The sequence below is a fragment of the Pelophylax lessonae genome, assembly GCF_965119305.1.
Source record: "Pelophylax lessonae genome assembly, chromosome: 1".
NCBI classification, from domain to species: Eukaryota; Metazoa; Chordata; class Amphibia; order Anura; family Ranidae; genus Pelophylax; species Pelophylax lessonae.
The window spans coordinates 389,910,828-389,934,672 of record NC_138768.1 but is presented as its reverse complement, the minus strand read 5'-3'; positions in this window follow the sequence as shown (position 1 = coordinate 389,934,672).

The window sequence follows — 23,845 nt, the reverse complement described above, 5'->3', positions numbered from 1 at the left end:
TATTTAGCACAATATTTAGTTTGGGGAGGGCCATTTGTCATAAAAGAGGGCTACACTATCTGATTACCCTCTTGCAGTTGCCTCATCACTTGGTGAGTACTTGTTGGCCGCGCATCTCCTCCTGGGCACAGCTTGTTCCCTTTACGGGGTGCCTAGGGGATGGGTTCCTTTTACCTTTCTCCATCCCGAGATCCCCCATTGGTTCATAGCCTTTGTTGTCACTTACTGAGGTTTTCCTGAGGTTACAACTGTTTGTTACTTTATTGTTTGCTCTCTGTACCCTATGGGTTATTAGTTGAATCTCTGTAATTCTCCAGTGCATGTTAAACGTTGTACTACATTTGTTAACTCCAATAAAATCTTTGAAACAGAAAAGAGGGCTACACTGACATCACAGAACACCAAGAACCTTGAGTGAAGCATGTAGCTTCACAAAGGTACTCTCAGCAATGTACAGTGGTTGTGCCAAGGACTTGCACTAACAGAAAAATAATGCAGATAAAAATGTTGAGTAATGAGACTTGGAAAAAGAAATTTTAGACAAATTTGTTGCCCATAGTGACCAAAATGGAATCCTTTTTTATTTTTTCCCTAAAATGAAGGTAGAATACTAATTGACTCTATTTGTGCTCATTTTCTTTGAGGTAATTCTTATAGATATAGATACGTCTAAATATATGAATACAAAGTGTTACTCTTTTACTAAATAAATGTTTGTGGGATTTTATGCTATGGCGTCCCCTTTTGTATTTTATGGTTGAAATCCCTCCACAACATCTCGAGTCCCTAGAGGCTGTTACAGGAGATCTGGTCATCGATCCTTTACATCAGCTTAATATCATCTCTGCTTATTTCTACCTCCATTTGGTAAGGGTATTTTGAGTTGCTATTGACCACACAGTGCTTGCATGGGTGGGACCCTCTGTGGATTTTAAATGAGCTTCACACTTGTCACTCTGGTAAGCTGCATTCCTATCGGTGGAGGTGTCTGGATCTACCAGTTAAGCTGTCACTTTTCTTATTCTTGGTAAGAAGTACCTTATAGGTTTGCTTCAGTGGTGGAGTTTTCACCTATTTCACGCCTATATTTACACTTTTATATGAGCACTTCTTTGCCACTCGGAGTCTCTGTGCTTTTTATTCACATAGAGTGCTATTTCAACAATTGTTATTTTGGTTTTACGCTATGGCGTTTTATTTTTATATTTCACATACAACTACCACATTGAGGGGATCGGTCTTGAGACTGTGAAGTCTATCGTGTCCAAGCCCCTGTGAACATTTGGAATCGTTGTTATCATTTGGCAGGAATTTTACCTGTTTCTGGTAATCGTTTCATCTACACGGTTACCCCAAATCACGTTTTCAATATTGGATTGATTCACGGACTTTTCTTTGGACTATTATTTCAATATATTTTTTATTGTTTGATATATTTCATTTTATATGTTTTGATCATTCTTTAGTGCAACTTATTTATATTATTACGTCTAAATATATACAATAGATATGAAGTATTTTATAAAAAAAACAATCAATATATGCTTTTAATTTTTTTTTGTTTTACATAAAAAAAACAATTAAATTGCAAAGTGTGTACTGGTAAATAAAAAGTCTGAACTGGTGACAGGGCTTATTTGAGTTTCTCAGATTTGCCTTCTTTGCAAATTGAACACTTTCAAGATTACTAAATACCCTAGTTTACTAAGGATCACTCATTAAATAATTGGTGTGGATCTTTTACAATGTTCCTGCTACCTAAAAGTGTTAAATACATGCATTACTCATGTTCCCCAAAAGCTGTGGTTCTGAATTAAACTGCTTTCCTTTTTTTTTTTTTTTTTGGATTACAAAATAAATTGTTAAAGATTTATAAAATAAATTGTTTTGAACAAATAATATTGTCTATGTTTATAACTTTTTTTTTTTTAAATATTTAATATATTATAATTATAATAACATACCAAGGGGGGGTTCAACGGTCAGTCTTTGGGCTTTAGTTTTGCTTGAATTAAAGGAATACTTTCCTCCTAGAAATAAGGTGGCTACAATTGCTGAATTCTCACTGCAAATGCTAGCTGTTTGGCTGTCATTATGACTCTCTAATGCAGCCTTTCGCAACCTTTTCAACACAGAGGAACCCTTGAAAAAAATTTCTGGCCTCGGGGAACTCCTGCTAAAAATGAAAAATCTACAACTCATTAGTGTGACAGTCAGTGGGAAGAATGCTCCTTACTCTTGTCATCATTGGGAAGAATTACCCCCTTACAGATAGCTAAAGGGAACAATGGTGTCATTGGAAACTTATCTGAGAGGCAGAAATTGCTCAAGGGACCCCTAACAACCTCAAGAGGGACCCTAGGGTTCTACGGAACCCTGGTTTAGAAACCCTGCTCTAATGTCATAATTTTAAGTTATTAACCTTGTACAAACTTTCCAAATAAGGACTTCTGATTTATCTTTGCCAGTTAAGTTGGGTTGATTTATTGCTTAGTGAATGAGGTAAAGTTGTGTTCACAATAAACATTTACACATGTTACAACTAAATTCCTATTTTTTTTTTTCATGTCTCTTGCACACTGATGGACATTCAAAGTGAGCACAAGTCTACAATGTTTACTAATCCTAGTGAATATACACTTTCTTAATTATAGCCAGCAGCGCTGATCAAGCAGACAAAATCCAACAGAGTAGTTGTACAGAAGTGAATCGGTAGATTGACTTCGGTACAACCTCCCTGCCTATACATGAATTGAAATTTGGCCAATCCTTGCTGAACAGACCAAATTTGATCCATGTATGGACAGCTTTAATGCTGGTTTCGACAGAAAGGTGTCAGAAAACACAGTGGATTTTCCTTTGGTTGCGTATGGGGCTGTGTAGCTGTATACTGGTCAGATTTCCTATACTGACTTATGGTCACAGTTAAAAGTGCCTACAATGGCCACTTGAGCATCAGAACTGGGCAACAGAGCAATGAAAGATGGTGGCTTTGTGAATAATGTTTTTCTTTTACATCATGTGGATGGGCAGGTGCTTGTCCATTGCTTTCCTGAGGAAGAGATGACACCAGCATGCAGGATGGAATGAAAGCAAGCTGGCATTCCCTAAGACTGCGGACTCTTTCAGCAGGGTAATCCACACTGACACACTGCAAATAATGGTTCAAGAATAGTTTGAGAAACACGAGTTAGAAATTTTGACTTGCCTCCAAATCCTCCTGATTTCAATCCAATCAAGCATCTGTGGGATGCGCTGGAAAAACAAGTCTGATACATGGAGCCTCACCTCGCAACCTACATGACTTAAAGGATTAGTTACTAATGGCTTGGTGCCAGATACTAAAGCATACTTTCAGGGGTCTAGTAGAGTCCATGACTTGATGGGTCAGGACTGTTTTGGCAGAAAAATCGGGACCTACTCAATTTTAGGTTTGTGGTCTTAAAGTAATGGCTGATTGCTATATGTCCTCTTTTGAGGTGACCAGAAATGCAGCAGCCCAAGACCAGAACAATGTTTATTTTACACTGCTCATTCACAGCTCACCAGCCCCTCTGAAGGAGGATTCATTCTGGGTTAAATCTAAAAGTACCAATATCCCACTTCGACCACCCCAGACCTATCACACACACAAACCAGCTTTATCCTGCTACTAGGAATGAGTAACATTAAAGGTTTCCACTTCCCTGGAATTTTGGAGGCACTATGAAAGATGATATGATGGCAGTTGCTGGTTGTGCAATGGCCTATAAATGGTTCCTGAGGGTTGCAGGAACATCCTTTCACCTATCCTTGACTTGTTCTTGTGCTAAAAAGTCTTCCCAGTGCCTCATTATTCCACCTGTTTCACAGAAAAAAAACAATAAAATAAAAAAAATAATAAAGTGACAGTACACAAATTACAATAAAATAACCCCCCCCTCCCCAAAAACCAAAAAACAAACAAACAACATTATATTAAATGAATTGAACTACACTAAATACACCCCCAAGAAAAAAGACCCTCTTATAAAGGCGAAAAAGTGGAAATACAACAAAGGAACTAAATAAAGACCCACTTTAAAGGAAAAAAGTATATCTGTTACTTTCAGTAATAAAAATTGAAAGATTCTGTCTTGGCAAAATTATACTGACAAAAACTGTCACTAATGGGCTATAGCCAAACCAATAAATCACTATTACAATAAACCACTGTGCTCAGGTCCCAGCTGACGCCTGATAAGGAGAAACGCATTGGAGAGAGCAGCCACGCCGTCACGCCACGGGGTCCGCACTGCAGATGGCCACGTTTTTGCATGTTGGAACATTGGTTCATGTCTACCCTCTTCATACTTCTGGTAAGAAGTTTGCACTTTCACTTTATTCACGTGTGGAAAGTGCTTGTTCATGATTAAGGCTCACATTGCAACGTTATCTGGTAAGGGGCTACTCCCTTTACTCCACATATAAGGATATATTGATTCATTAATGACTGGATTGAAGATCTCCTGATTCATTGAAGTTCATTCTTTGGCTGTTTTGGGATCAGTGTGAGTGATCTGAGGACTTTACTCATCCTATATGTGTTATGGATAACATGCCTGTTTATATGTTTATTTATACACTATTTTTTCATTACACCTTCATTTAAAGGTTTTTCATTTTGTGTAGCAATCACCAACAATTTGGATTATTTAGATGCAAATTTATTTTCATCTCTTATTCTTGTTGAGCGCACTACACTATTTTCTATTTTCACCATTTTTAACTCTAGTGCTGCCGCAAAATTGGAAGCTTAGCGCACCCCTTTCTTTTCACAATAAATTACTATTATAATACAAAATTTCAAAAAGTTTCTAATTGTCATACAAGATGAAAAAAGCTATCCTTATTTTGAATACATTTCTGGATGATCCTTTTGTGTGAAATGCTGTACTGAAATAGAATACATGGTTTGTTTTTTTTCTGGCATGTCTACAGGCAGTAGCGGAACTATCAGGGTTGCAGCGGTCGCGGTTGCGACCGGGCCCTGGAGTTCCGCTACCTGAGGGGGGGCCCGCCAGCCCCCGTTCTCTTACCGCGGCCACGGCGTGAGGGGGCCCGTCTGTCCGCCTGACTGTTCGTGTTCGCTAGGGGCTGTCTGGCTGAGACTGAGAGACGATCGTTGTGCGGGGGGGGGGACGAGGTGTCTACAGCGGCCAGTTTTCTGGGTAAAGCTACAATCTGCTGCTGTGCTGCCTGCACCGCCCCCAGCCCTGCCTTTCCTCCAATCAGAGCTGATGCAGTGAGGCTGTGACACCAATAGAATGCAGGGGAGGAGGAGTTCTCCCCTCTGCGAGTGCGAAGAGACTACATGCTGCTGTGCCTACTAGAAGAAGTGTGCCTGCCTGGAGTTCCTGAGTCACTGTGGGGGAAGCTGACTGACCGACGCGACTTCTAAGTGCTAATTGTAAGTGAACTAACTTGCCTTTTTGATCCCAAACTCCCCCCTTGCTGGAATGCTGCCTCTTAATGATCCCAGACCCATGCCTGGCACAGAACAGATCTCATCCCTATCTACAACAGAAGTGTTGAGGGGGGGGTGTAGGGATGAGATCTGCGGTGGTGGGGGGATGGGATCAGTAAGACAGAGGTGGTGGTGGTGGGGGGGGATGACACCACATCCCACCCCTCCTCCACCCCCCCATCGCCCCCACTGATCCCTCTCCACCATCACCTCTTCACCACCGCCATTCATCCCACCCCCTCCCAACCATCACCCCCCCTCACAACCATCACCCCCCCTCACCACCGCCATTGATCCCACCCCACCATCCACCCCCCCCTCACCACCGCCATTGATCCCACCCCCTTCACCATGGAAGCCACTAATCTCACCCCCCCCTTCCCCACCATCACCACCTCTGATCACACCCTCCCCCTCCCCACCACCGCCGCCACTGATCACTTCCCACTACTGCCGCCACTGATCCCACCCCCTCCCCACCACTGCCGCCACTGATCACACCCCCCTCCCCACCACGGTGCCGCCACTGATCACACCCCCCTCCCCACTACGACGCCGCCACTGATCACACCCCCCTCCCCACCACGGCGCCGCCACTGATCACACCCCCCTCCCCACCACCGCCGCCACTGACCACACCCCCCTCCCCACCACCGCCGCCACTGATCACACCCCCCTCCCCACCATGGCACCGCCACTGATCCCACCCCCTCCCCACCACCGCCGCCACTGATCACACCCCCCTCCCCACCACGGTGCCGCCACTGATCACACCCCCCTCCCCACTATGACGCCGCCACTGATCACACCCCCCCTCCCCACCACGGCGCCGCCACTGATCACACCCCCCTCCCCACCACCGCCGCCACTGACCACACCCCCCTCCCCACCACCGCCGCCACTGATCCCACCCCCCTCCCCACCACCGCCACTGACCACACCCCCCTCCCCACCACCGCCACTGACCACACCCCCCTCCCCACCACCGCCGCCACTGATCACACCCCCCTCCCCACCATGGCGCCGCCACTGATCACACCCCCCTCCCCACCACGGCGCCGCCACTGATCACACACCCCTCCCCACCATTGCCGCCGATGAACCCAGAAACAGAAATGTTTTACTTTGTTATACGTTGGGAAACAAAAAGTGTCAAAAATATGCTTTTTCGGGGGGGGGGGGCCTTCATGATTTCTTGCACCGGGGCCCTGAGAAATTTAGTTACGCCTCTGTCTACAGGATTATCCAAATTTATAATTTATCCAGAGCTGTAGTGTTAATTCATGTTTGTTGTCCACATGAAAGAACTATCCACAAGTGTTTAAGTTATTTTTCTAGGTGAAGCAGCTGTTTTTATTTCCAAATTTGCTTCTGGTAAAAAGGAAGTAAAATAAATACATGTGATAACATGTTTTCATATTACACATATTTAAAAAATACAGCTGATGCAAGATTACATGCTGTGAAATTAGGTGGGTCTGATTTACTAAAGTGTGAAGAACAGTAAAACAAACAAAAACATCCAGTAATGTTCAGGGCAATTTATTCTGGCACATGATTGTTTAAAGTGAACACAAGGATTGCTTTAATGCCGTTTACAATTTGGGTGTGTGTAACATGTAAAAATAGTATATATTTAATTAATAGCATAGAAGTATCGAGGTTACCATTCCTAACATGGTTTTTAACTAGTTCTGGACCGGAAGGATTTGCCCCCTTAATGACCAGGCCATATTTTGCGATTTGGCACTGCATTATTTTAATGGACAATTGCGCGGTCGTGCGACGCTGTACCTAAATAAAATTGATGTCCTTATTTTCCCATAAATAGAGCTTTCTTTTGGTGGTATTTTATCACCTGTGCAATTTTTATATTTTGCGCTATAATCAACACCCATGAACACCCATGCGATCCGTTTCTGGCGCTGACCAAAAAAAGGGTCCTGTGCTAATTTTGACAGAATGCGATGCGAATTCAGCCATACAATTTGTATGGCCAAATTCCCAACACACAGACATCGTATGTGATTTGTAGTGCAGTGCACTGCAAATCACATGCGATGTCTGACATTGCATATGTGTGAAGCGGCACTAAAATCTTGGATTGCGAGCATAATTAGTTCCAGAAACATGCTTGTAATCCAAAGCACTCGTATATCAAAGCAAATTTCCCCATAAGAAATAATGGAGACTTAGATGATTCCTTCCACAATCATTTATTCATACGTCATTCAGTTTATAGTCTATATAAAAATATTACAGCAATGTGATAGGTTGTGTAACCATAAAATGTCCATCCACAAAGGGCAGCCTCCACAAGGGGATTAAAAACAAAATCCAGCAGGAGCTACAAAGTAAAAAAAAGAGAAGAGAGGAGCCTCTAAGTGTAGCAATATGGTTACATTCAAGGAAGGTTCAATATTTGGCAACTCACAACAGGCACATCTAAGTGTGCAGGAATCCAGGGTAGAGCTGTCCACATAGACCATCCTCCACACCACCGGCTCTCCCCGCTGTCAGTCTGCAAATGTGAACAGGAAGACTACCCTGCAGTAGAGCAATCTAATAGGCTTGAAGCGCTTGCGGAGTGCAGTGTGGAAGGGATGACGTCAATGGCGGGATGGAGGATGGTCTATGTGGGCAGTTTTACCCCAGATGCCTGCATACTTAGATGTGCCTGTTTTAATCATCAACCATGTGAGTTACTAAATATTGAACCATCAGTAAATGTAACCATATTGCTAAACTTAGAGGCGCCTCTCTTCTCTTTCTACTCAGTTGTGACATGACGCTACTTGTATATCAAGACATCGCTTGTTTATCAAGCCAAAATGTATTTTGAAATGTTGCTTGTCTTGCAAAAGGCTCTCAAACCAAGTTACTCTCAATCCAATGTTTTACTGTATAATGTTTTATACCACCATGGTTTTTTTCCATGAGGATACTGAGAAACAACATTTTGGCTTACAGCTTTTAATTCATGCAACTTATTTTATTACATCATGGATTGCCTACCCACGTTGAATCTGCTTCCTCATTGTTCCCTTGAGTTCTCACTGGGTCACACTTCCTCAGGTCCCGGACGAGATTCCCCTGACAATCACCATTTGGAAAAATTGTCATATCTATTCTTAGCTGATTTATACTATACATGCATCTACTCCTGAAGTAGTGAATAAAAGTCACAAAACACGTTGAGTTTTTTGATGCAACTTTGTTTTATAATGTATTTGACAGTTGGATTGTATATGGTCAACATTATACCTAATTATTGTACTTAATTATGTATGAAATGAATTGGTTGTATGGATATATCAATGTGAGAAAGCACTTTATTGACCACCAAAGTAAAAAAGCACTTCTATGCTGACTGCCAACCTTAAGTAGACCCAATTGAAATCTTTCTTTTTTTTCTTTATATTAGATGAAGTAAAGGGGGGTTATATTGCCTATGAGGATTTATTTTTACCAGCTGTGCCCCTGGGGAGATTTCTTTTCACTTTCTGTCTTATTGCCAAAACGGGGCATATAAAGGAAATTTCCCCAAAGTAGGAGAAAACCTTAGGTTAGGAAAACCTTAGGTGACAAATCCTGTCACCAGAGTCACCAGAACTAATGCCCCCATTGGAAGATTTCCTTTCTTTTCTTGTTCTGATGACATCTCAAAAATTTTGGAATTTTCTTTCACTTTCACTCTCAGTAATGGTAAACAGGACAAATAGAGTAAATATCCCTAACAGGGACACAAACAGCAATAGCAACCTGACAGGGGTTCTTATCCCTCTCCACTCTATCCAAAATTAATATAAAAAAAGTTTTATGCTGATCACCAGTGTAGCAAGGGCTTTCACATTGCCTACATAGAATTGGGGTCTTTAATTATGTGGGGCTGTTCATTTATCATCACCAAATGGCTGAAGCAGGAAATTATCCTAGGTAACCACAAAGCACCAGTAAGTAAGAGCAATAAGTAAGAGTGCAATATATGCCATTAGCCACCAATGCTCATGTAGAAGCATAAACAGAACATAAATACTAAGCTTTTCTGAGGTGTAAACCAAGTGTAAGTATTAGCATGGGGGGTGGGTGTGGGGGGTCTGTCAAGTGAACTTGATTCTTTGCATTAGGCAGAATTGGTTCACATTCCCAATAAGGGTCATCATTGTAAGTAGATTTCACATCTTTGTGTTGTGGTAACGTTCAGTAAAATGAGTGGTTTACTGTTCATATTGTACAGCACACAGATACGTTCAATCAGCAGTGCATTGCCATTCACTAAACAGAACTCCAATGTGCTTTACAAATGCATCTAAATGAATGTGCATTGCAGCAGACCACAATCCATAGAGGAGAACGATCTGTGAGTTGTGTTAAAAAAAATGTCCTTGTGCTGGTTTAAGGTTAGCGCAATGTATGATAATGTGCAGTAATGCTATACATATATACATTTCTTACTGGTTAGCACCTATGCCTTGTAGTCCTGGAGACCTTTTTCAAACCTAGGCCAAGATATCTGCATAGAGTTTGCATGTTCTCTCTGTGCTTTTGTGGGTTTCCACCAACACTCTATGGGAGGCATGCTGATAGGTTAATTGGCTCCTGTCTATGTTGGCCCTAGTTTGTGTGTACAAATTGGCTAAAGGTGATTGTAACAGTATTAGTGCATTTGCCACAAGAACAATTGAGTACTGTCTGTGATACTTTTTTAGTTTGCACTAACATCCACATTTTCAGGACAAGCTTTTGAGCTCTGTCCCCTTCTTCAAGGTCCAAGCAAGGTTCAAGCAATAAGGGGACAGAGACCAAAAGCTTGTCCTGAAAATTTGGATGTTTGAGCAAACAAAAAAATGAACCCCAGACAGTACTTGGCAAAAAAAATGGGGGACAGACCTAGCAAGTACGTCAGAACATGTGCCCAGAGAGCTAACATATTAAATCACAGAGAGTTGGCTTTGATCAGATGGAAACATACATAAATAAAAAAAATAATATATAAAAAATAAAAATAAATACATAAATGCATGGGTGCTGGGAAATTGACCTTCTGCTCCCAGTCAAGCACAGGAGGGCAGACACAGATGGCTGTGGGTGAGTGTGCCGAATTAGGTAGGCAGATTTTAACACTAGAGCTGTTGAGTCTTTCAGCACCACTTGTCTGCACAGCTTACACATGCACAGTGATTTTACTGTATGCGTCACTGTGTAAACTGGTGTTCCACTGTTGAAACCTAAAAGTAAAAAAGACCATCCATAGAAAAATATACCAGCCATTTCTCTCACTACTTTTTGCCTGCATGCACCTTGTAGCACACCCTGACATCATCAGTTGGGTGAAGTGTACACTAACTGAAGCCTAGTTGTTGGAAGGGGTAGATCTAATGGCTGCTACTGCCCCTTCTGATAGAAAGTAAAGAGGGTGCCACTTTGACAGGGCATTCAAATCTTTAGCAGGGATAGAAAGTGAACAGGGTGCCAGCTTGGCGGGGCATTCAACTCTTTAGCAATGATAGAAAGTAAACAGGGTGCTAGCTTGGCAGGGCATTCAACTCTTTAGCAGGGATAGCAAGTAAACAGGGTGCCAGTTTGGCAGGGAATTTGACTCTTTAGCAGCGGGAAGTTTAGATGATGAAAAGGTTCACTAAGTGCCTTGCACAGCAATCATGGCATCCTAAGCCACAGCCTATGCTGCCTATGGATAAATTTGTCCATGATTATGACAATATTTAAACATAGGTGGGTTCCATCAGATCTGTAATCCACCCTATAAAATATTGAAAAACCAAAAAATATTATTGCAAAACTCAAAAATATAAAGCACATTAATGTCTGCATTAAATATTAAGAAGTGGAAAATGCAATCTACGAATTAGAGAACTGACAATTGCATAAATGCATAAACACACTATTTAAAATGTTCCTCCTAGATATACAGATTATAAATTATAGATGGTAAGAAGCAAAAAAAAAAAAAAAATATTGTAAAGGATGAGTTTTTAGCGCAAACATTCCCTACCCCACCCTGCAGCACCAGGTCAATAGGTATCCAATGGTGAATATGGCCCTTGACCCACAAATCTGAAATAGTCACCCTGCGAATCAGACATGGAGAGCAAAAGTGCAGCTGATCCGCTTTGTCTTACTAGTCCACCTGAACAATCACTCTTTTAAGAATGGGTTTGCAGCCCAAGGATACACCTGCGTTTGAAATACTGAGAAGTGTATTATTGCTTTCACTGTATATGCATTGTGAAATACTATAGAAATTAACACCGTGACTATTCATGCAAATTGAGAAACCCTCTAGAACATACTTATACCAGTTTAATATGCCTTGTTCCTTATTTTGCATTGCAAATGTTTTTAAGTATACTAAACACATTTTAGCACCTCTATAAAACTATTTGCATGCAGAATTTCCGATAGTAGACAGTCTGACACAAACTTATGCTAGTGCCATATGTGCTACTCTGTTTGAGCCAGACATGCAGAGGATGTGGACAGCATTTAAAATTTAAATTTCATTTTTAATGATATAATTCATGAGAGCGCAATTCAAAAGCTAGTACTGAAATAGATGTTTCACATTGAGCTAAGCTTTCCCTAAAATTGCATTTCTTCCACTGTTGTTTTATTTTAATTACAACCTAATCCACTTCACAAAATCCACGGTCTGAGCTGTTTACAAATACAGCATGTTCCTGGCATGATGCTGCATTATCGCTGAAAGTAAAAGCCATTGCTGCTTGTTTATTCGTCATGTATTTAAAAGTCAGAGATTAAAACAGAGATAGGAGATTATCGGTCATGTCAACACTAAAAAGCTAATCCAAAATACCGTGCACAAATATTGTCTTCAGGTTAAGAAATCAAAAGCGGGTACTGCACGGTTGCGGGTCACTGATGCACACTTTGTACTGATGTGTCATATGTTTAGGAAAAGCAAGCCAGAAGGGAGCTTCATGCAGAATGCATTGAAATACTGTACTGAAAAGAAAATCACATATACAGTACATAGACACATTACATACAAAAACACATTCCGTGTTCCTATGGGCACATGATAAAAACATCTTATAGCATGTTGGCGATGTAAGGTGTTGTTTTAATTTTATTAGGATTAATGTGGACATTTTTCAGGATGTCTTTTATTTAGCTTGTCATTATGGCTCCTGTTGTCGGTTGCTTGCAATGTGCTCATTAGAGCGTTTATGGGCGAACCGGCATTGAGGAAAGACTACTGGCAGAGAAAACCTTCTCTTAGATGTGTAGACGCATTCGCTCTACATAGACATCTCCGCCGGTGAACACTCCATGCACTATGCTTGGGTCTGTAGGACGGTATAGATCTATGTGTATTGCCGTGCAGAGTCAATATCATTTTGATATCTACAGTGCCTTGCGAAAGTATTCGACCCCCTTGAACTTTGCGACCTTTTGCCACATTTCAGGCTTCAAACATAAAGATATAAAACTGTAATTTTTTGTGAAGAATCAACAACAAGTGGGACACAATCATGAAGTGTAACAAAATTTATTGAATATTTCAAACATTTTTAACAAATAAAAAACTGAAAAATTGGGCGTGCAAAATTATTCAGCCCCCTTAAGTTAATACTTTGTAGCGCCACCTTTTGCTGCGATTACAGCTGTAAGTCGCTTGGGGTATGTCTATCAGTTTTGCACATCGAGAGACTGAAATTTTTGGCCATTCTAACAACTGGATATTTTTATTTGTGAACCATTCCATTGTAGATTTTGCTTTATGTTTTGGATCATTGTCTTGTTGGAAGACAAATCTCCGTCCCAGTCTCAGGTCTTTTGCAGACTCCATCAGGTTTTCTTCCAGAATGGTCCTGTATTTGGCTCCATCCATCTTCCCATCAATTTTAACCATCTTCCCTGTCCATGCTGCCACCACCATGTTTGACAGTGGGGATGGTGTGTTCATGGTAATGAGCTGTGTTGCTTTTTCACCAAACATAACGTTTTGCATTGTTGCCAAAAAGTTCAATTTTGGTTTCATCTGACCAGAGCACCTTCTTCCACATGTTTGGTGTGTCTCCCAGGTGGCTTGTGGCAAACTTTAAACAACACTTTTTATGGATATCTTTAAGAAATGGCTTTCTTCTTGCCACTCTTCCATAAAGGCCAGATTTGTGCAGTATACGACTGATTGTTGTCTTATGGACAGAGTCTCCCACCTCAGCTGTAGATCTCTGCAGTTCATCCAGAGTGATCACGGGCCTCTTGGCTGCATCTCTGATCAGTCTTCTCCTTGTATGAGCTGAAAGTTTAGAGGGACAGCCAGGTCTTCGTAGATTTGCAGTGGTCTGATACTCCTTCCATTTCAATATTATCGCTTGCACAGTGCTCCTTGGGATGTTTAAAGCTTGGGAAATCTTTTTGTATCCAAATCCGGCCTTAAACTTCTCCCCAACAGTATCTTGGACCTGCCTGGTGTGTTCCTTGTTCTTCATGATGCTCTCTGCGCTTTAAACGGACCTCTAAGACTATCACAGTGCAGGTGCATTTATACGAAGGCTTGTTTACACACAGCTGGATTCTATTTATCATCATTAGTCATTTAGGTCAACATTGGATCATTCAGAGATCCTCACTGAACTTCTGGAGAGAGTTTGCTGCACTGAAAGTAAAGGGCTGAATAATTTTGCACTCCCAATTTTTCAATTTTTTATTAGTTAACAAAATTTGAAATATCCAATAAATTCCGTTCCACTTCATGATTGTGTCCCACTTGTTGTTGATTCTTCACAAAAAATTACAGTTTTATATCTTTATGTTTGAAGCCTGAAATTTGGCAAAAGGTCGCAAAGTTCAAGGGGGCCGAATACTTTTGCAAGGCACTGTTATCTGCCTTTATGAAGGGATACACGTTTATGTCTTTCTAATGTGCCTGATCACCATAGTGGAAACAACATGGCTCTTTCCCTGCAGATAGCCTCACGTCTATGGGAACAGTAGTATAATCTGATTAGGCATTGTTTCTGAAGCTCTGCTAAATGGGATAAACACCAGTAGTAGTGGTGGGAGTGCATGTGCGAGTTTGTTGCCTTTAAGTTAGTACTGAATTGCAGCTAATAGGATGTGTAATTGACTTACGGTAAATCATAGAAAACAGAAAGGGGCACCACGCCAAAACTAGGTGATAGAGTGCAAGCAACTGCTATAGCAACTTTTGTTAAGTTGTGGTGTTTTGTTAAGTTGTGATGTTTCCCACAAAATGCGTAGGCTGTTTTTATTTGAATTTGTTTACTAACAATTAGAATTATCTTGGACTCATTCATCTGGTTTTGTTCCGGCATTCTGTTCTGTATTTCTATTATCTGAGCTACTGTTGAGTGATGGACATCTTGATTTGTGGGAGCCACCTAGCCAGATCTATTGAGCTAGTTTTCCTTTTTTTTATGACTTCATGTGCAAGTCTAAAGTTCCCAGAGTCTCTTTGAATATGTTGTTCTGAATTAATTGCCTGTAATGATATTGATTCCAAGATGAGTGATTATGTGTACATATAAGTGCATTCCTCAAAGATATATTAACCACTAGCCGACTGCTCACAGTGATATTACTGCGGCAGTGTGGCTCCCCTGGGTCCAGCGACGTAGACCTACGTCGCTGGACTCCTAGTGGTCTCGGCGGCGCACACGCTGCCGGAGGCTCGCTCTGCTGTGTTTAGACAAAGCGGGAGTCGGCCGGAGGAGGAGAGGTGGCGATCATCGCTTCCCTTCCCCGATCATCGGGGAAAGTATGAGAAGACCTGCCTGCTTATGTAAACAAAGCAGGCGGATCTTCTCAGTGATCGATAGGGAAAGATCACAGGATACAGCATAGCTGAACCTGCGATCTCTGTGTCTCTCACAGAACCCCCTCCCCCCCCCCACACGTCAGTAAGAATGAGCCATACATTTAACCCCTTGATCACCAACTGTGGTAACCCCTTCCCTGCCAGTGTCATTATTACAGTAACAGTGCATATTTATAGCACTGATTACTGTAGTAATGTCACTGGTCCCCCCCAAAAGTGTCAAAAGTCCCACAAAAAATCACAGATCACCACCATTACTAGTAAAAAAATTAAAAAAAACAACAAAAATGACATAAATCTTTCCCATAATTAGTAAACTCGATAACTTTTGCGCAAACCAATCAAAATATGCTTATTGCAACAAATTGGCCTAAAATGTTAAAAAATTTAGATTTTTAAATTTTTTAGGGGGGAATGTTATATAGCAGTAAGTGAAAAATATTGTTTTTTTTTTTTTTTCAAAATTGTCGCTCTGTTTTTTGTTTATAGCGCAAAAATTAAAAATCGCACAGGTGATCAAATACCACCAAAATAAAGCTCTATTTGTGGGGAAAAAAGGACGTACATTTTGTTTGGGTACAGCTTCAAAATAGGGCCTGGTCAGGAAGGGGGTAAAATCTTCAGGGGCTAAAGTGGTTAAATACTGTAGGCTTCCAGATGACTCCTTTTGAACCCAAGAAAAGATAGTGACATTTAGTGCCTGTTAAAGTACATCTACACCCTAACAATGAGCTTCTATTATTTTCTTCCCGTTGGACTGTGATTGAATTTCATTTTATCTGTTTGATAAGTAAAAAAATATCTGCCCATCCTGGCAGAAATACAAGGAGCTTGTAACTTCTTACTGAGCCAACAACACAGTGCCTCCCTACACTGAAATCCTAAAGTCCGATCTGTCTCACCCAGCATACCTCCCTCCTATGTTAGGTGATAAGGAGAGGGGGAGGTGATTTATAGTCTGCATATGTATTGAGCAGCAAAGACTTACACACTGCTCCTCCATAGCTACAGTATAGTCAGTGAGTATGCAATGTCAGCATAGGACAATAAATGTGCTTGTGGCAGGATCACCATATGGAAAAAAAATCCTTGCACTACATGTAAGGATTGGTAAGCTGAAATATACTACATTGTTTAACATGTTTAGATACACTTAAAGTGGTTGTAAAGGCAGAAGGTTTTTTTTATCTTAAAAAATTATATGCAGTCTATGCATTAAGATAAAAGGCCTTCTTTGTGCAGCAACCCACCTCAGTCCCTCTAATACTTACAGTACTTGAGCCCCATCTCCATCCAGCGATGTTGGAGGAGTGTTTTGGTGTAATGTTCTGGTACCTTTGGGTACCCTAATTACTCTTTCATAAGTGTATGCGCCCCACCATTCTCTTTTGGTAAGGTGCGCATACACCTTTAAGACTGATGCTGTCATCACTGAGCGCCGGACTGGATGGCTATTTAGATCGCCGGCTCTCACTCACATGTGTTCGTTCAAACTGCTTTGTGCCTTGATGCTAACCTGTCTTGAAGCTCTCGTGCTTGCAAGCATACCTCGCTGTCGGAACCAGGCTCCGCTGATCCCTGTATCCCGCTACCGGATCATCCGCTCTTGCCGAACCTCTCCTCTGCTACATTGCTATTAGTGATAAGTACCCCACAGGGGAAACCTCTATAACCTTTATACTAAAGCTTACACTATCTAGCTCTGCATACTAAGGACTATTACTACATCTGCATTATCTAAGATTGCTAGCTCTTGAGCCTACTACCACCTGTTCTTGCACTGGGTTGATCTCTCTTGTATGTCCACCTGCTACTCTGTCATCTACTACCATACATGATTGCTAAACCTATCTGCATCCCATCTGCTACTATCTTACTTTCAAGAACATTTCCTTTCAAGTGTCTGTCATCTACCATCTCTACCCAACCTGTCTCTTCAGCCTATCATCACTGTGTTACTATATACATAAGTCACTCTAGGAAACATCTTATTGAGTGTGTGTATTTACTTGCTGAATTGAGATCATCCACACATGATGAGTCATTGAGAGTTGGGATTGGTGTCTCAGCATTTCCCTACATGACTACTGAAGTGGAATATTTCTGCAGCTGAAAATCCACATCATACGTAAAATGCAGGAGCGTTACAGATTGAACGAACCACAAATGGATTCAGCAGAAATAACCACTCAGATGACACAATTAAAACAGCAAGTAACTGCGTTAATACACGCACTTGCTGAATTAAGAGAAGACTTTGTCGCAGAATTCAAGAGATGGACCCTTGATTCAGAATGGAATGATGCATCTCTGAAAACCCAATTTAGGCTTGGCCTATCAGAGGCCGTTAAAGACGAGCTCGCCCGAGCGGATCTGCCAAAAACCCTGGATGCATTGATACAACTCAGTATCACCATAGATAGAAGACTACGAGAAAGAAAGGCTGAGAAAATGGGAATGCCATTATCCAGTTCTTCTCGGATTTCGGCCGTTGACCCCGTTCCTATGGAGGTAGGAACCATACGCCCACCTCTATCAACTATGGAAAGAGCCAAAAGACGATTTGGTAATCTCTGCTTGTACTGTGCATCCACCGGATCACAAGATAAACGTTTGTCCCCTAGTCTACAAAAAGAAGGGTGAGTGTTCACATGTCCTCCTAGGGGGATTGACAACTTCAATCACTAACCCTTACCTTTCTGTTTGCTTAACATTACAGTGGGACCAGAACAGGATTACTACTAAGGCCATGATTGACACAGGATCTTGTGGAAATTATATTGACATACGTTTTGCTGCTTTAAATAAAGTTCCTATTATTTCTAAACTTAAACCTGTCTCAGTAAGTCTTATTAACGGTGTTCCTTTATCCTCTGGTCCGATCACTGATCAGACACAGGCACTCCTAGTCACTACTAACGGGTCTCATATGGAGACCACTACCTTCGATCTAATACCTTCACCCCACTTCCCATTGTGTTGGGACTTCCCTGGTTGCACACACATCAACCAACCATAGATTGGAAGGAACGGACCCTGGCCTTCCTCTCTTGCTATTGCGAGGGTACGTGTAACCTCCCGTCTTTCGGGAAGATCCTGTCTGTGGTGACAGATGAGATTGCACCACTATGTTATCAGGATCTCTCTGAGGTTTTTCTTGAGAAAAATGCTCAAGCACTACCTCCCCATCGAGACTATGATTGTAGCATTGATCTACTCCCAAATAGCAAATTGCCGTTCGGTCATGTTTATCCTCTTTCACAGGATGAACTTTCCCATCTCAAAGACTATTTGGATGAGAATTTGAAGAAAGGTTTTATTAGACCTTCCACTTCTTCCACAGCAGCAGGACTCTTTTTTGTCCGCAATAAGGACTCAAGTCTCAGGCCTATCATCGACTATAGGCAATTGAATGCTATTACAATAAAAGATCGCTATCCTCTACCGCTTATCCCTGAGCTCATTGCGCAGGTGCGTGGAGCTACCTATTTTTCAAAATTGGATCTGAAAGGAGCATACAATCTCATTCGAATCCGTGCTGGACACGAGTGGAAGACTGCATTCAGAACCAGATACGGATTGTTCGAATATCTTGTAATGCCATTCGGGCTATGCAACGCCCCTGCAGTTTTTCAACGATTTATAAACGATATTTTCAGAGACTTACTAGATGTCTGTGTTGTGGTATATCTGGACGATATACTTATATATTCACGATCCCTGTCTGAACACATAAGACATGTAAGACTAGTATTATCGAGATTGCTTGCACACAACCTTTATGTGAAACTGAAAAAATGCTTGTTTCATAAAGAAGAGGTACTGTTTCTAGGCTACATCATATCCAAAACAGGAATCGAGATGGACATGAGTAAGATATCCTGCATTCAGGATTGGCCTACACCAACCACACGCAAGGCGCTACAGCGATTCCTTGGATTTTCGAATTTCTACAGGAAGTTCATCAGAAACTTCTCTGCCATTGTGAGACCCCTCACACAGCTCACTAGCATTAAAAAACTATTCAAATGGTCAGATGAAGCAAATAAAGCTTTTCACCTGTTAAAGACAAGGTTTACTTCTGCTCCCATATTACGCCATCCAGACCCATCCCTCCAATACATTCTGGAAGTAGATGCGTCAAACATGGCAGTAGGGGCAATACTCTCCCAACGACCAACTCACACTTCACCACTTCATCCAGTCGCCTTTTTTTCTAAATCCCTAAGCAGTCCAGAGATAAATTACCCCGTGGGTGAAAAGGAACTGCTTGCTATAAAATTGGCTCTGGAGAATTGGCGACATCTACTCGAAGGCACCCAATTACCAATACTTATATACACGGACCATAAAAATCTCCAATATCTTCAGACTAACAAAACTCTCTCTCACCGACAGGTACGATGGTCACTATTCTTTCTAAGGTTTAACTTTCTAGTGACCTACACACCTGCAGATAAGAACAAAAAGGCGGATGCACTATCACGACTTACTGAAGAAAACTACTTCGAAATCCCTTCCGTTCCTATAATACCTCACAAACGCATTATTGGAGTTGTCCGTTCCTTGAAGGAAGAGGTTTTGCATGGTATAAGTTTGGATTCACCCCCACCACAACTAAATACTGATGCAGAAGGCTTCCTCTACTACAACGACAAACTTTACATACCACCTACCATACGCACCAAGATCTTGGAATTATCGCATGATGTGCCAATGGCAGGACATATGGGTATGACAAAGACTCTTAATATGATTACCAGACAATTCTGGTGGCCTGACATGAAAACATCTATACAAAAATTCGTCTCTTCATGCAATGTCTGTGCCAGGTCCAAAATTGACACTACGAGACCATCCGGTCTACTATGCAGTCTACCAATACCCCAAACTCCATGGGAAGTTGTGTCCTTGGACTTTATAGTGGAATTGCCTCCTTCCAAAGGATTTAAAACCATCTTAGTGTCAGTGGACCATCTGACAAAAATGGCACATTTCATTGCTATTCGCAGACTACCTTCGTCCAAACAAACGGCAGAACTCCTGATGAAACATGTCTTTAAGTTACATGGTATCCCAAAAACTCTTCTGTCTGACCGTGGATCACAATTTATTTCCAAGTTCTGGCAAGAACTTTGTCACATACTACGGATAGAGCGGAAGCTCACTTCTCCTTACCATCCGCAGACCAACGGACAGACTGAAAGAGTCAACCAATGCATCGAGCAATATTTACGTTGTTACACTTCTTACCAACAGGATGATTGGGTGGATCTTCTCCCTCTAGCAGAATTTGCCTACAACAACGCAACCCACAGTACGACCAAGCAGAGTCCGTTCTACTTGAACTATGGGTTTCATCCCTCTATTCTTCCACCACGCATCCTTCCTTCAAATAACCCAGTAGCCTCAGACTATCTTACCCAAATAAAGGACTCTCTGGGTTTGCTTACTACTACCATTGCACACGCTCATAGTCAACAAAAGAAGTACTATGATCTTTGCAGAAGACCTTCTCCTCAGTACGCTATCGGGGACCTCGTTTGGCTCTCAACAAAAAATTTAAGACTGAAAATCCCTAGCAAAAAGCTTGGACCTCTGTTCTTGGGACCTTTCCCAATCAAGAAACATATTGGAAAAGCTGCAGTACAGCTTACATTGCCAATAGACCTCAAAATACATCCCATTTTCCATGTGTCGCTACTGAAGCCCCATGTTCCTGACCAAGGAATAAGGCCTACAATCCCACCTCCTCCTCCTGTACAAGTTGAAGGTGGAGAAGAATATGAGATAAAAGAGATTCTGGATTCTCGTATCCACAGAGGAAGACTTCAGTACTTGGTTCGATGGAAGAACTATGGGCCCCAAGACGACACCTGGCTAAACACCTCTGACATACATGCCTCTAGATTAATCCGCAATTTTCATGCGAAGTACCCAGACAAACCAGCTCCAGAGGCCTTCAGGAGCCGGCCTTAAGGGGGGGGTACTGTAATGTTCTGGTACCTTTGGGTACCCTAATTACTCTTTCATAAGTGTATGCGCCCCACCATTCTCTTTTGGTAAAGTGCGCATACACCTTTAAGACTGATGCTGTCATCACTGAGCGCCGGACTGGATGGCTATTTAGATCGCCGGCTCTCACTCACATGTGTTCGTTCAAACTGCTTTGTGCCTTGATGCTAACCTGTCTTGAAGCTCTCGTGCTTGCAAGCATACCTCGCTGTCGGAACCACGCTGCGCTGATCCCTGTATCCCGCTACCGGATCATCCGCTCTTGCCGAACCTCTCCTCTGCTACATTGCTATTAGTGATAAGTACCCCACAGGGGAAACCTCTATAACCTTTATACTAAAGCTTACACTATCTAGCTCTGCATACTAAGGACTATTACTACATCTGCATTATCTAAGATTGCTAGCTCTTGAGCCTACTACCACCTGTTCTTGCACTGGGTTGATCTCTCTTGTATGTCCACCTGCTACTCTGTCATCTACTACCATACATGATTGCTAAACCTATCTGCATCCCATCTGCTACTATCTTACTTTCAAGAACATTTCCTTTCAAGTGTCTGTCATCTACCATCTCTACCCAACCTGTCTCTTCAGCCTATCATCACTGTGTTACTATATACATAAGTCACTCTAGGAAACATCTTATTGAGTGTGTGTATTTACTTGCTGAATTGAGATCATCCACACATGATGAGTCATTGAGAGTTGGGATTGGTGTCTCAGCGTTTCTCTACATGACTACTGAAGTGGAATATTTCTGCAGCTGAAAATCCACATCATACGTAAAACGCAGGAGCGTTACATTCGGCTGCCCGGGACTTCCCTCCTTATTGGCTGAGACAGCAGCGTGGTGACATTGGCTCACGCTACTTTCAATCAAAGTCAGTCAGCCAATGAGAAGAGAAATGGGGGTGGGGTGGGGCTAGGCCGGGCCACGGCTCCATGTCTGAAAGGACACAGGGAGCTTCCACTCCGCTTGGGTACCTCCATAGCAAGCTGCTTGCTGTGGGGGCACTCAACAGGAAGGAGGGGCCAGGAGCGCTAAAGAGGGATCCGAGAAGAGGAGGATCCGGGCTGCTCTGTGCAAAACCAACTGCACAAAGGAGGTAAGTATAAAATGTTTGCTATTTTTAACTAAAAAAATGAGACTTTAGTATTACTGTAGCACCCTCCTAGGTAGGTGCTAGGAAAACACATTAAGTGGCTCTTTCTGCTTATCATATAAAAGGACACACGGAGCGCCTCTAAGTGCAGTATTAGTTTATTGAAAAAAAGCACACAATATTAGCAACTCACATAGGGTCCAGCGTTCAGAGAAGAAGGGATGGTAGTGGCCGAAGAGATGGAGCCGGGAGACGGGAAGGCAGGCTGGGCATCTTCCGGGTTTGGCTAATGTCTGGGAACCAAGCTGGAACGCAGTGTACACCACGTGACGTCACCGGAACTGGGAGATGACAGCGATCCTACACTTGAAAATAGAGCGTGCTTGCACGTTGTGAGCTTGGCGCATGCTCTGAAGCGCATTGTGTCATCTCCCAGCGTACCCTGCGTTCCAGCTTGGTTCCCGGACATTAGCTGAAGACGCCCAGCCCTCCAGTCTCCCGGCTCCATCTCTTCGGCCGCTACCATCCCTTCTTCTCTGGACACTGAACCCTACAGCCTATTCCCGCTGACCACCGGAGTGATCCTAAGCCTGTGATTCTCTACTCTATGTGAGTTGCTAATATTGTGTGCTTTTCTTCAACGAACTAATACTGCACTTAGAGGCGCTCCGTGTGTCCTTTTATCTGCTCTCTCCCACAGAACTGACTTCCCTGTGTTGCAGAGCTAGCCCTTACTGCAGTCCTAGACATCAGCCCTACTAGCACACTGTCTCCTTTTTGGGACTTATATTTATTACTATGGACTTGAATACCTCTTACAGTTGCTCATGTACATGAATGTTACTTATACTCCACCTTTGTATTTTGTATTCAGTATTTATTCTATTATCCTATTGTCTGATCATATATTGATATTGATCATATCAGACCCCCCTGAAGAGCTACCCCAGAGTGCTTGCTTTCCTTTCTACCATTTTACTTTCTACTTATCAGGAGAGCCTGATCTGTTAGTTGTGCCTGTCATGTGTTTCTAGGTGTGATTCACTGGGTCTGAGGGAGTGTCCCCACTGTGTCCAATGAGGGAGCTTGTTGGACAGATGAGGAAACCTAGCCAGAGTGTCCAGTGTGCTGATCAGTGGAGCTGTTGGGCAGAGGACTTTGGGAAAAACAGTATCGTGAGTACTGAGGGATCTGCTCAAGGATCTGCCTAGGAGAGGAGACCACTCCAGAGAAGTCAGGGGATCAAGGAGCCAGCTCACACAGATTTTTACAGGAAAGGGGTGCCAAGTAGTTAACCCTGAAGATTAGGGAAGGGCCCTGAAGTTCTTCAGCAGTACAGTCTACCTCAGAGTACAGTTTACCTTAGGATACAGTTTACCTCAGGAAGTTCTATTACTTCATTCACAGCCAAGGG